Here is a 13344-nt window from a genome sequence, read left to right as displayed (position 1 = left end):
CCGTGATTCTCTGTTTTTGTATTTCAAATTAGTCTTTTGTCCATTCGACCTAGAAGTTTTATCCTTATATAAATTAAATAGGAATGCAGTAGGCTTCCTATCAATTTTACTTCCAGGAACGCTGTGATTAATTAGCCAATGCCACAGCTCTACATAAGTTAGACTATTCTGATTGCTGCTTTGTCTCTGCTGTCCATTACAGTAGCTACGACCACCTTGCCTTTGACGGTTGAGTGCTGTCACTTGGCCCCTGCCACCTCAAGATCCAATTATTCCCGTTGTCTTGTAGTTGAGTGACTGTGGTTCCCACTGTTCGATCTGACATACAGAGAACAGCAATTACAGGGCTCTCCAAAGATGCAGGTGCTGCCCTCACAAATCTTTCACAAGGCATTGGTTAAGGGTATATCTTCTGAACACTCCCAGCTGGGATGAGTAGGTCTAAAGTGACTAATCCACTCTACCATCCCAATCTCCCTAAGCCTTTGGATCTCTTCCTCTACATTAAACCAAGGAAGATCAGACATTTCCAGCTCACTCACAGTGGGCCATCACCCTGGCACCTGGCTTTTTGAATACTTCAGAGGTCCCCTGAAGTGTCCAGAAAACAGACGTAAACAGGATTAGTTGACGTGTTTAGGTACATGGGATTGCTAAAATGATGCTCCATCTTCTTAGGCTATATTTTTGTGAATAATATTAATATATGTTCCAAAATTGCATGAGATTTTCTAAAATTCTAATGTCTGAGTGTATGCTATCAATCATAATCAAGGTTTTTATGTTAAGTTATTATAAACTATGGAGATAACCAAACTTCTTTGTCAATCGTGTTTCTAACTGTAACTACCTTGGACATTTTGCTATTCACAGGCAACTGTTGTCTCGTTGTAATCCCTTTCAAAGATGGTTTATAATGAGCTATAGAACTTTAGCAGGTGCTCTCAAATACAGTTCTGATAACTTTAAAAATTAGCCATGATACAATTCAAATAAGTTCTTATAACCTTAAAAATTGTGACATTGGAATAAAGGAAAATGTACAGTACTCATAAAGAACTGAAATATTCACGAATATCAAGCAAAACAAGAGTTAACTAAATGGACTGAACTCAGGAAGCTGAAGCAAATCTTTGTGACTTTTGCTTGGAATATTGCTGATCCTTGTTTTGTTTTTCAGAGTCAAGGAAATTTATTTTGAACTATTTATGGCATTTAATAATTAAGGTATTAAGGTATACTCCTGGGATCAAAATTTGGAGCATGTTTGTTTCTCTCTGCCTCGTTCCTCTATAATTTGGAAACTGTCTGTAAGTATTCTTAACTTTATGGTGATATAGTTGTTTGTATCAGTGCAATAAGCATCCATTTTTCTTTTGCAACAGGATACAATTGGAGAAAGTGGTTATTTTACCAAGGCTTTGACTGGAAGGATATGCTTCCCTTGAAGGAGTCAAGCTTGACTTACAGAGCTGATAGAAGCCCAGTGGGGAAACTGGCCTCATACCCTTGTCTATGCAGTCCCTGTACAGGGTTCCTGACCTGTGGTCAGTAAAGAATGTCACTTTCTAACAGGTCCAGGAGCTCCAAGTTTATTATGGGACCTTAAGAGGAAAAGATCATCCAACTCACAGGTGTTTGAGGATACAAACCCATGGTTAGGCTTGGCTTTAAAAGGTCTTATTTGAAATTCCTTGTGGAACTGAATTCCTTAAAAGCCAATCCAAAAGGCCTATGTAGAAATAATTATTCTTGCTATTTGTACTTTATGCAAAGAGTCAGGCCAAGCATAAAACTAAAGTCTATTTTGCAAACTACCAGTCCTATGATGATTTATTTTTTAACAAACGAGGACTGGAGAGTGAGAAATCATGTTTCAAAACTTATATTTGTCATTAAATTCTAAACTCACTAGTTGTTTTTAAGTTTTCACCTACATTTTAGACTAACCCTACTTGTTCCGGTGAACCAACTGGCAGTCCCTGGCTGCAGCTCAGAAAGAACAAAAGGGATGGGTGATGTAGAAATTTGGATCAATATTCTAGTTTTGAGCAATTATCCTGCAAATCCTGCCAGGTGATAGAATAAATAGGGTATAAATAGGGTGCCCATGATCGGAGGTTTCCTTTTGGGGAAAGTAAAAACAAGGGAACTAACCAAAGCCAAGCACCATGGACCCAAATCCTAGGAAGCATAACAATAGCTATCAGTTATCTGGATGTGTCACAAGATGTCCTTTCCTCTCCCTTGCTGGAGCACTCAGTTCCACAGTTTCACCTTAGCATTTGGCTTATGATAAGAAGTCCATGCAACTCCCTCCGCAAGATACATTTTTGTCCCAAACTCAATTCCAAGCTTCAAGTCAAAGCCCTAGGAAATAAAACTGGATCAGAGGGATCCAGAAACAGATGATAATGGAAGTTAAAAGGCACAGTGAACGTGAACATGACTGACTTCTCCCGATTAAGCCAACCCCAAGCTTCCTGTTTCATGGAGAAAGGCCACATAAATATCCATGGCATAAATGAGGTATAGGGAACTTCAAGGCTACTGACAACAGGGGAGATAGGGCATACATGGGTAAGAGTGGATGATTCCTACCCCCTAGGGCCCCCTGCTTCATGGGTGCAAGTCGCTTTAACACCTATGGCCAGTTCTGCCAAGGTCGCCAGAACTCAGGGATGCAAGGACGGAAGATGAAAAGAAGACCCTCTTCCCTCTCTTCCTCATATACCCCGGGTATCTCCTAGGAAGAAAAAGGAACCATGGGTGCCTGGTCCCCTCTTTCTAGAGGGGTAGCCATTCATCTTCAGTTTGTACCCCTTTCAAATGCATCCTGAACCCCCGGGACCCCCTTGAAAAAATGCCTTTTTTCCTTTCTCCTCCTCTGTCCTCTCTTCACTGACAGGTAATTGTGTCTCTGTAATATGGGACACTCCCCTCAGATGCATCCTGCAAACTGGAAAGAGTTAATTTCCCAAACCTTAAACTGGTTGGCCTAGGATTGGGCTCAGGCAGGGGAAGGGAACTCAGAAGCCCAACATGCTGGCAAGAGGGTGAAGTTTTTTTTACCAGCTGGGCTTTTGCCCTCCCTTTCCCCATGCAAACTGGTAAAAGACCTCAGAGTTTTTCAGTTGTTCTTACCCACCCCCACTTTGTTTTGTTTTGATACATGTTTTCTAATAACCTAGTTTTTCTGTTCTTGAGTTCAGGCCATCAAACTCCAAATGGTCATGCAACCAGAGCCTCTGATGATGACCCCTTCTGCTGGGGACCCTTAGATTGGCCTCTGAGGGAGCTCTGACTGCCAGTTCCCCAAAACAGTGCCCCCTGTCAGCAGGAAGCAGTTAAGATTGGTCTTTGTCCTTATGCTTAACCTAACGACAGTTAGATATACTTCTTTAGAGAGGGGAATGAGACAGCCAGGTGGCACAAGGTCTCTGGTGAAACTCCAACCAGCCTGCCCACTGGGGAGGAGACTTGGGAAGTTCACACCCTTTGCAGTGGGGAGGAGCCTCGCCCTTCCTCCTCCTGTGTGGAACCTGGGATTCGAACAGTTTTCACCCAATAAAACCCTGTTTATTCACCCTTTAAACTGTCTGCGAGCCTAAATTTTCATGGCCATGGGACAGACAAGAAGCCTGTCTTTAGCTGAACTAAGGAAAAGTCCTGCAACACTAGTGAGGTGTGGGGTGCTCTTTAAAAAGTGCAAGCAATTTTCTATCTCTATCAGTAAAGACATCAAATTACCTTTGGAAAACACTTCCATTGTTTTAGGAAAATCATTGGAAAGGATCCTCTTCTGACCTGAAAGTAAAGCAAATATGCACACCATTTTTGAAGAAAATTGTCACCCATTAATCTAGATGGAAATGCCTCAAACTGACATATTACACATTTTGTTTACAAGTACAAATTGGCATATATTTAGCAAGATTGTGCCCTTAAAAAGATTTTGTTTCCTAAATTTGATTTTTTTTAATGTGTGGTCTCTGCACATCATTCTTTGTTCTTGGGATGCATGTATGTATGTATGCGTGCACACACGCACACAAACACACACAAGTTCCATCTTAAAATTACTCATCAAAGATCAGGAGCAAAAATCAGATGATGAGAGGATGGACAGGGTGATATATCTTTACCATAAGCTTGGGTTAGGGATCTAAAAGAAGCCAGATGGGACATGCCAAAGTCTGCCCTGGACTGAAAACCCACATGTGGTGTTATTTCAGGTGGTATACCCTAGACCTTGGGAAATCTACTATCAAATTTTGATTGCCCTGTCTGAGCTCACAGAGCCAGACCACACACTGTGAGTAAGAGTAGTTTGCTCCTAAAGAAAATGGCTGTAAGGCTGAGGGAGGGAAGTTCTTATCTCTTGAGTGCCAGGAGCCCATCTGTCCTCTTGAGAAGGAGGGACATGGAAAGGCTGAGGAGCCCAAGACAAGGATCAGAGCCAGAAGGAAACCAGCTCTTAAAGGGCAAGACCTAGAAGCATGAGTGGAGCTAACCTGTCAATTATCCTCTTCTGTGTTGCAGTATCCCCAAGCTGTCTGAAGAAATTTTTCAGATACTGCTATCTGGTCTTACGCATGCTCTGTAAGGTTAAAGGAAACCTATGTGTCCATACTGGAATAAAGCAGAATGGAATGTAGAGAGCTGATGTAGTTCAGAGAAGTTAAGTGTGAGCTGGCAAGAGCTGTCTTACCTGGTGGTTATGAAGAAGCCATCTGGAGAAAGGAGGGCTGGTAGAGTTGACAAGTGACATCCAGGAGAGAGTAGTACAACATGTGAGCAAGACTGAGGAATTCCCAGAAATTACTTGGCAAGGAGAATCCAGTAGATGAATGAAATTCCAATGGCCTGTGGAGTGAGGGCTCAGACTTTATTAGCTACATATTAAATGAGCTAATCCATGAGTAACAGAGACTGGAACATTCAGCAAATATTTCATGAACTCCTCAACATTTCCTAGCACCTGTGCAGACTAGGGCCATGTGACTAATACTACTGCGTAGGCAGTGGGAGGAAGTGAAGAACCCAGGCACAATTTTGCGGGCACTCCTCTTATTTGAACGATGAATGTCTGTGATAAAGACAGTCATAGAAAGAATAACATGTCTGTTCTTGACTCTCTTTTACAGGTCTTTATTTGAATCAAACTAGGGAGGAATAATGTTTTACCTATATCTAAACATAGAGAGAGGACACTGGAAGCTAGAATCTGAAAAACTGAGTTGGTAACTGGTAAAATGGTGACTTCAGTTCTGGTGTCACAAGCAAGACCCAAATCTCTCTGAGCCTCCACCTCCTTTTGTAAAGGGGAAAGTAACACGTACTTCACAGTGCTATTCTGAGTGTGTCAGTTAGCCTTGTAAATGCATTGCTTACAAGTAAGTTATGATTACAAATGAGCAGCCTTTTAAGTCCTCAGCTGGTTTTCTGCCCCAATCAGAATGAAATTGGCATGAAACACAAAGGTGAAGAGGCCTCCTCCACTGCATTCAGCCCTTGCCACACCATGTTTTTCCCTTGTCTTTCTAAGGATTTACTTAGATGCATTTACACCAGTTTAACAGTGGAAATTTCCTTTGTAGAGGCCCAAGTGTAGCTAGAAAACCCTCAGACATCAATCAACTTAGCCCATAACAGGTAGCTTGCTTCTTTTGATAAACATATAGGCAAACAAACAAATATATATATTTTTTGAGACAGAGTTTTGCTCTTGTTGCCCAGGCTGGAGTGCAATGGCATGATCTTGGCTCACCACAACCTCTGCCTCCCGGGTTCAAGCGATTCTCCTGCCTCAGCCTTCCAAGTAGCTGGGATTACAGGCATGTGCCACCATGTCTAGCTAATTTTGTATTTTTATTAGAGACAGGGCTTCTCCATGTTGGTCAGGCTGGTCTCAAACTCCTGACCTCAGGCATTCTGCCCACCTCGGCCTCCCAAAGTGCTGGGATTACAGGCATGAACCACCATGCCCGGCCTCAAACAACATATTTTAAAAATAGGGAAACAGAACCAATTTTTAAACCAATATAATCACCTTGGTTTCCTATAATAGACTAGAATGGACTGGGTTTATAATAAGATATAAGTGATCACATGAATTCTTTGCAATCATGTAATAGTTCCAATGGTGGAAAAGATATTTATTTTTATGGACATCTCTTTTTCCCCTTTCAAAGATGACAGTGGTAATAATACATTCAGCACTCTCGCTGAGCAAATGGACTCAGGGCTGCCAGCTTTTCAACACTGTGTGTGTATATATGGCTTCTGTTTTCAGGGTAGCAGGTTCAGCTCCTACTTCAAGGACCTTTCCATGTTGACAGTACTTTGTTACCTGAACTACAAGGCACCTTTGCCCCGAGTGAGTAGGTCTGTTCATTTATCTATTGCTGTAATTTCCCAGCAATCAGCAAGTTCCAGCTCCTTCTCTAATGATGACTGTGTTTTTTATTTGCCAGGCAGCAGGCAGTATTTATCAATTTCCCTGGTGCTTGCTTTTAAGTGATCACTGATCTATAATTCCTCTTTAGTTTATCACTCAGGTCTACTTTATAAGATGACTATTTATGAGGCAATATGAATGTTGGCTGGCCTTGGACAGCTACAGCAACAGTTCATTTCAAGTGTCCCATTGTTATAAATACATTTTGCTCTCAACTCAACTCATCACAAAGTGGAAATAAATAGAACAATGAATTTTCTCCATAGCTTTTCAGTTCTGTGAGCTTGTCTTATCTGGGCTTTTACTTCCCTGTCACCCTGCAAGTAAACTCTCACCTTATAAGACACCAAGAAATCATTACTGGTTCTTTCTGAGATTCCAAACATTAGAATGAAAAGCATTCAGTGGGTATGACTCAAAAACATATGAAATGTCTAGCGGGTATGTATTCAAATACAAGGATTAAATTGCAGTGCTGCAAAAATAAACATTTATAAGATTTTTCAAATACTCTTTGTCTTTTTTCCCCCAAATATAATTTGCATTTGCTAAATTTCTTTTGTGTTTTTTTAAACATCTTGACATTTGAATCTCATGAGAGTCTATTAGGTGTTCCTTAATAAATTATTCTAAATCTCATTAATTTCTTATCTTCAAGGTGCTTCTTTTAACGAAAGAGCATTGAATTGTAAATCCTTTTCAAGGTATTTCTGAGGAGATACTGCTTTGTGACCTTTATGGCCATTATTTTGGCAGAACTGTTATAAAAATAAACTTAGCTCCGAGAGTGTTTAAACAAGAAGAATGTACTTCGGCTAACTTTCCATCTAAAATCATTCAAAATATACTCCAAGGATAGAGAAGAACCATTTTGTTTAGAAAGTCAATCTTTTTAATTCTGCTTTTTTTTTTTTTTTTCTGGGTAGACTAAACAAATAAGTCACCAGAGGCACTGTGCATTTTTTTCTATTCCTTTCTCTTGGGATGAAATATGAAATAATCTACAAAGTAATTTGATCCAGCAATTAAAAACAAGGACATGAATTACACTAACAACTGTCACATAGAAAGAATTAATTCCCTCATAACACTGCTTGATGTTACAGACCCTGGGTGATTACAAACAGATTGTAATTGGAAAAGAGCCAAACCAATTCAGGTATCTCCAAAACACAGGCGTAAGCCTCAACTCGCAAATAGAGAACATTTTTTACTACCCACAGGAGTATCTTTTTGCAACTGGTGCTCGGATGTTTACCTAGCGATTACTCAAGGCACCCAGTGATGCAGCCGTCCAAGGTACTGTATGTGGCAATGCCACTGATCCTTGCTGGAAAGCATAACAGCTTCTGGAGGCTGTGTTTCTAGAAATGATGTCCTCTGAGTGTGGACTGCTGGCTGGTTGTGTTTAGTTGTACAGTATGTCATTCTAAATAATGGACATTAGCTGGTGGTTGTGTCATTGGACAAAGGAGGTAGAAGATATTGATGCCTGATGATTATTGGTAGAAATTTCATTTTCTTAATGGCATGCAGGTTTCATGGCCCCTTTCTGATACTTCATCATTTCTGGTTTAAGGCAAGGTAGCCAAGCTCCTTACTGAAGAGAACTGTTGTATTCTGGTACTGTGGGAAGAACTTAATTTGGGGAGTTAGAAAATCTAGGGTGTTCCCCCCACTTATAAAAGGGGTACTAAGTAATTGGGGTTTTCAAGCATAACAAAAGATAAAGAAGAAAACAAAAATCCTTCATAATTAATCTACCTAGGGCAACCACTATTAACATTTTGGCATATATTTTTTTCCCAGTCTTTTTCACATTTTTTGAGGTTGGGATCCTTCTTTAAAAATTTTGTATCTTGTTTTGCTTTATTCTGTTTGTGTAAAATTTGTCAGATGTATTTTACCATTTCATTGAAAATCCTTCTGACATATAATTTATAACAACTGCATAATGGTCTATCTTTTAGTTGCTCCAGAATTTCTTTAAACAGTCTCCTGGTGTTGTTTTCATTTCTAACCACATATTTGTATATAAATCTTTGTCTACATTTTTGCCTTTTTCTTCAGATGATTTTCTAAATGGGGAATTAGGGGTCAAAGGATATGAGCATTTTTTGCAAATTTCTTCCTTTTGAAAGACAATTTTGTTTTCTATGGCAATATAAACTCTGCAAAAACAAACAAACCCTGACATTTAAAGAAGAAAACAAAATCACCACTATTTGTCTCTGCATACACACAATTCCTTCTTTCTTTTCTTCCTTCCATCATTCCTTCCTTTCCTTCTTTCTAAAAAATCAGGGATCATATTATAAAAAATTATTTCATAATTTGCTTTTTCCACCTAGCAACATACTGAAGACACAATGGACATAATATTTTTAGGGCTCTTGATATAGGTCAAATTGATACACAGGAAGGCCACACCAATGCCGACTGTCATCAGTAGGATCTGAAGTATGCATTAACACAGGGCAACCACCATTAACATTTTGGCATGTTTTTTCTAGCCATTTTTACATTTTTTGAGGTTGGGATCACTCTACTATTGCCATCACCAAATATTGACTCTATTATAATCTTCGCTATTTAGTGGTAACTTATTATAGCTTTACTTTGTATTTATTTGTGCATTTGTGAAGTTAAATCCTTTTTTCACTTTGGACCCTTGAGTTCCCTCTTTTCTAACTGGTCTTCTCCCTTTGCCTATTTATTGCTGTCTTGTTTGCATATTGATTTGAATGAGCTCTTTATATAATAAACAGTTTATACCTTTTTCATTATTGTGACAAATGTTTTTGTTTCTTATCTTTTATTTTGAAATCCAATTTAAAATATTATTCAAATTTATTTTCTTTCTCTATATCATTTTTCTCTTGTTTCTAAATGTAGACAATCCTTCTTCCATACAGAGAATAGCTAAATATTTGCCTTTTGTTTTCCCTTTATGATTTTTATTTCAAAGATTTTTATTTTAATCTACCTGGAACGGATAGCAGAACATAGCAGTAGATTAAAATCTACATTGAACTCTATTTTCAAATGTTCAATATTTCCTGCTAAATTATTATACTCTTTTATCAGATATAAAGTCTTATATATACAGAGGTCTATTTCTGAATTGTGCCTTTCCTTCTAGACTGTAAGCTCCATGCAGGTAGGCAAATTTATTGTAATCACCTCATGCTTATCATATACTATTCTCTGTTCAGCCTAAAGCAACCGAAGGGAGAAAAGAAGAATTGAAAATCCTGTAGGGAAATGAAAAGTAGCCCATACTAAACTTGGAAAAATTTATTCTTCCTTCCCTAAAATGCTACAGGTGTGAATAAAATCTTATAAACCACGTTGGAAAGACACAGAAGATAGACAGAAATGTCAAATCTATGACATGCAATTGTATATAGAAAAAAAGAAGTCCATTTGAAATCTGATTGAATTTTAAGTACGTGGTACTTTCCTAATGAATAACCATGGCCCTTAAATTTTATCTTAAATGCTTAATCATAGGATTTTAATTCTCCTTATTATGGTTTAAAAAGAAAATGCAAATGTTACACTTACCAGCCATGCAAATAGTTGGGAGAATATATTTAAGGTCACATTTCTCTAGAAAGAGAGGCTGCTTGATTCACTTGGATTTCCCAAGTAAAAGTTCAAAAGCACTACTTGCTTAAAGGTTTTGACTTCTCAAATCATAAAGCAATAAAGCAATTTTGGGTTTTAATTCTCTGAGTGTCTCCCCCTTTTAATCAAACATTAAAGAGGCTACAATAATATTGGTAGAATATTTAGAGATAGGTCAGAGGTCTGTGAAGAAATAAACTGCTTCATTTCCAAGGTACTTCTAAGATGAAGACACCTGCTTCGAGGGCGTGGAGATGGGTTGGGGGGCAGGAATTTGTCCCAGGAAAAGTACAGTCACAAGCTACCAGGTTTGCTTAAAGAGATTATGTCAGAACTGTGCTGGCAGACAATATGTGAAAAAAGAAAATAAAAAGTGCTTAAGCCTAGGTTACAATATCATTTGGGGTTAACACATTCTGCTAATTCACAATTCATTCTTGCTTATAATCACAGAGTTAGTAGATTTCTTCTGAAATCACAATCAGCCATGATAAGACAGTACAGCTAATGCCTTACTCTGATGTTATTAAAACCTCTAATTCATAGTTTGGATTACGTAGCCATGCCGTGTGCAGCAGTGTTAATGCAGAGTGGGAAAAATTTGGACCCAAATTTCCTGCACCATGAAAATTCAAAACAAGAACAACATTGCTGTCAATCAAATCGGCAAAGCCATTCTGATTCAAAGACCAGATTTCCTGATTAAAAATTTGCAATCAGATCAGGTCTTGGAGGATGCAAAGCTACGTGGGGCAAGCATTATTAAACATTTCAAAGTTCCAGTATAACCACTCAGGGTTTTCCACTGTGGCTTCTGGCTTCAGTCACCTTTGAAGTGTTTGAAGCTGTGAGTCTCAGTTGCTTATTATTGGGACACATTTGTCTTCATTGAACAGTAAAGTACAAAGCTTCTAAAAATATGCATCTGAATGACACTGCAGGTACATGACTGCATGTACTAACTCTCTCCCCAAATTCACACTGGGTCTATGAACAAGTATATTTATAATACGAATAAAAGATACTGTAAAAGATCATCTAGTTCTAAACACATACTTGAAGCAATACCTTTTTGAAAATCACCCCAGGAAAAAATGTGGCTATCCCTGTTTAAAACTTTGACCCCCTAGCAGCAATGACAGAAAACACCAAATAATTCTTTATGCAAAATATGTTGGGTTTGTTTTGTTTTGTTTGCAAAAAGCAATTTTTTCTTTTATAACCACAACTGCTTCAACTGAGTTTTCCTTGGGCACCAGACTTAAAGGTGATCTGCTAGTGATGGAAGCATGTCAGTGTATGTTCCCAGTAATAAAAATCTTCCTGGTATCTAACTTAAATCTCCTTTATTCCCGCAAGGTAAGTTCATTCACCACTTCCCTGAGGCTACTCTGTGTCCAGAGATGGCAGTGCTGCTGGAGATGAGAATACAGTCTAGCTTTATCTTTAGAGCATCTTTAAAATATAGATTACAAGAGAGAGGCTGACTACAAAGTGCTGCAGTGTGATATTTAGAGAGCACCCTGCTCTGCAGACCGAAGCCTGCCACTGTATTAATTCATCTCACACCATTTTCTGTTCTCATTATAATTTTATCTTAGGAATTAATACATTCTGCCATTTTCTATTCTGGCTACAATCTAGAGAAATCCGTGAGGCTGAATACATTTTGTACCACTTTGTTCTGCTTATAATGTTAAGATGTTTTCAAGAATGGATTAGTTCAATGCCACTTTCCCTACTTTATCTTGAGAATGAGAACTTAAAGAGTTAGAAAACTTCATCTAGTACAAAGATTGTATAAAGAAGAGAAAATAGGCAAATAGTTTTATTTGCCTTTGTTTTAAGATGCTTTGACCTCCCATAAATTTTAAAGAGACTGCACAAAGGGCATATGTGAGTAGTGTTAGACATGTAACAAAGGTCCTTAGAAAGAAAGAGAAGTTTTCCTCATGAGTCACTCTCCCAATCAAAGCAAATGGAAATCCTTCCATCAAAATTACATTAAAAAAACTCTAACAATTGAAAAGATACAGAAATTCTAACAAAGATTAAAATTTAGCATAAAATGTAAAAATATCTTCTCAATACAATGATTACCAAAATGGCTAAGTCATTTTGAAGACTCATGGAATAACCAAGTTCCTTTGGTCACCAAAATCAAAAGTGATTTTTTACACTGGTAAAAGTGATTTTTTACACGGGATTAGGGATGGTGGCACACAAAATCGTGGAAAAACTACACAGTTAGGGTAATGTGACAATTTTGCCTTGTTAAATTATGGGACAAGTTCTTATTTTGACAGAAAGACAAAGTTTAGTGATGCTGTGTTTCATATACAAGATGAAACTAATGATTTGCCAGGAGGAGGTTTGCATATTGAATATCATCTTGAACCATTTTCCATTCTTTACCTGCTGCTTCTCCCTCCCAAATGCTCTAGAGGCTTCCATAGCTTCTCATCTGCTTCCTTCTTTTGTTCAACAGTACACCTTTGTGACATTAGTTGGGGGTACGTGCCATGCTTGGGAAACAAAGTACAGTTAATTGGCTTCAGTATCTCCAGTTCAATTACTTTATTCAGCCACAGACATGACCCAGGTAAAGCCCTTACCTCCACCTATCTAGTTAGTTTCCTCTCCCATTGCCCTTGGTGGTTATTGCCGATTTTGACCTTTTAAGAACATTCTTCATTTCCAGTTTCTCCCTTATTCTCCGCAGAAAACCATAACTTCTCTTTGCAGAAAACAAAAACAAAAACAAACAAACAAACAAACATTGTAGTACTCTCCCTCTTCTATCCTCTCCCAGAAATGTATGTAAATCGATTCCTACATTTGTTTCCCTCGCACCAACCCAGGCATTGGGGTAGGCATTCCTTCTTGCCTCTGGAGGTCCTCCATTCATCTGGTCACAGGTTCCCAACCTCCAGGACCTTGCTCCCTTGGTCCCTGACTCTCTTTCCTGTACATTTGATCTCCCCTCCTGATACACAGGCTGGACCCCTTACAATAAATATAATCAATCTCAGGCCTCTCAATTCTCTAAAACATAAGAAATGGGATTTTTAACCTCAAATACCATTCCAATTACCTCCCTTTTTCTTAATTCCCTTCACAGCCAAATTTTCTTTCCTCCCACTAATTTCCAACACTTTGCAGTGTGGCTTCTGCTCCAAGATGCCACAACACTGCTTTCCTGACCCTAGGGTCACAAGTGGCCTCAGTGTTGACATACCTACTGAACACATTCA

The 13344-nt window shown here is 38.6% G+C and overlaps 1 pseudogene; it reads right to left on the bottom strand.

The window, feature by feature from the left end:
- LOC134730475 (uncharacterized) overlaps positions 1 to 13344 on the bottom strand; it is a 50709-nt pseudogene that overhangs the window by 3607 nt on the left and 33758 nt on the right.

Source organism: Pan paniscus, chromosome 4 (assembly GCF_029289425.2).
Source record: "Pan paniscus chromosome 4, NHGRI_mPanPan1-v2.0_pri, whole genome shotgun sequence".
In the NCBI taxonomy this organism is placed as follows: Eukaryota; Metazoa; Chordata; class Mammalia; order Primates; family Hominidae; genus Pan; species Pan paniscus.
Note: the sequence above shows the minus strand (reverse complement) of the source record. Positions and strands in the feature narration are given on the sequence as shown.